Genomic DNA, 1,638 nt, shown 5'->3' on the forward strand with positions numbered 1-1,638 from the left:
CAAGTCCCCCCCTATTCGTGCCATTGCTAATCAGTAATAAATATTTTGAATTTCTGACAAAATTTAAATTATTTTAACGAGTCTTAAAATATCTAAACACATTTTTGAAATGATAATCGCGGATAATTGGACATTTTCAGTTAATGAAACCATATTATCACAGGCTAGATACAATTTTATTTAATCTGTTATATCACAGCGGAAGAACTGGTAAATGGGCACAACAGTATCATTTTATGTATAGTTATAAAGAATTGATGAACATAATATTATATGATAATATAATCACTAATTAATAAATACGTAACTATAAAAAATTACAATTAATCAAAATCTATAGGTACTGCGGAGTATGCGGGGTACACACCACACGACTTTTTTTTTACCCTGGAATGTTCGAGCTCACAAGAAACACTAATTAAATCTCCGTTTTTACCACCTCATTTTTGTTTTATCTTATCTAAGAAATACCAATTGGAAAAAAACATATTTCTGCAAAGGTGACAACATAATGTTCTGATGGTTGGATACATATCCTTGCCGTAGTAGGTACGTAATAACAGAGGTCAGAGACACAGCGTATTAAATTTAAATAAATGCAGGCCTAGATCTGTTGTCGGCGTAAATTTTTAAGCCATTAGCAGTGCCATATTTATGAAAGGATAAATGGGACATTTGCACTCGGCCCACTCATAAGAGGGGCCCACCGACTTCTAGTATACAAAATTAATTGTATACCTTTTTATCATAGTTTGGGAAAACCAAATAGATTTGGATTTTAATTGGATATTTTTGTGGGTTACAAAGTATGAGTTTTCTCTGAAAACGAGGACCTTATAACAGGGGCGTAATTATACGGGGGGATATGGGGGATAGATCTCCCCCATGAGCTGTATTTATATATTGTCTTATAGTTTATACCTTCAATTAATAGTTCAAATAGGTACAAACTTTTAAATTATTACGAAACTAGAAAAAAAATAAAAATTTAGTTGTTTTGGTACCTATAAATATTACCCAGTTATAAAAATATTTACCCGGTAAACGGTAAGCATATTTCAAAATAAATGGTCTGATTCATTTTAATTCTTATTTATTAATAAACACTGGGTGCCCTGCTACATACTGTACCAAATTACAGTACCTACTTCTTACACAATATACATGCGTATTATACTATCCCTTACTGTCTTCTGTACGCGGTATTTTTACAAGTGATGAAACATTCCCTCTATTTTTTTTTACTTTAGATAATTTAGATTTTTTAATTCTTATTTCACCCATATTGTTATTAATTAAGCAAATTAAACTGTAAGAAAATTATGTAAGTACAGAGAACAGAGACGTCTTACTATTTTCCACTAGAAATAGTAGGAAAAATTGTAAAAATGTATAATGTGCGGTAAGGCCAAGCTCAAAACCTCTAATGAACAATATTTTATGTCGTATTTCTATACTTTGAATGCACAACAAATTATCAATATACCAATAACAGAAGATATTTATAATTTTACCATAGTAGACAGTAGTAGTAAATTAGCCATTAAGTTTTATAAAAAATTTGATAATTGTTAATTATGTTCATTAAAATTAAATCTTCTATTCCTTAAAATATGTTTCTACAAAGATAAAATACGT

This window comes from Acyrthosiphon pisum, unplaced genomic scaffold (genome assembly GCF_005508785.2).
Source record: "Acyrthosiphon pisum isolate AL4f unplaced genomic scaffold, pea_aphid_22Mar2018_4r6ur Scaffold_20950;HRSCAF=22615, whole genome shotgun sequence".
NCBI lineage: Eukaryota > Metazoa > Arthropoda > Insecta > Hemiptera > Aphididae > Acyrthosiphon > Acyrthosiphon pisum.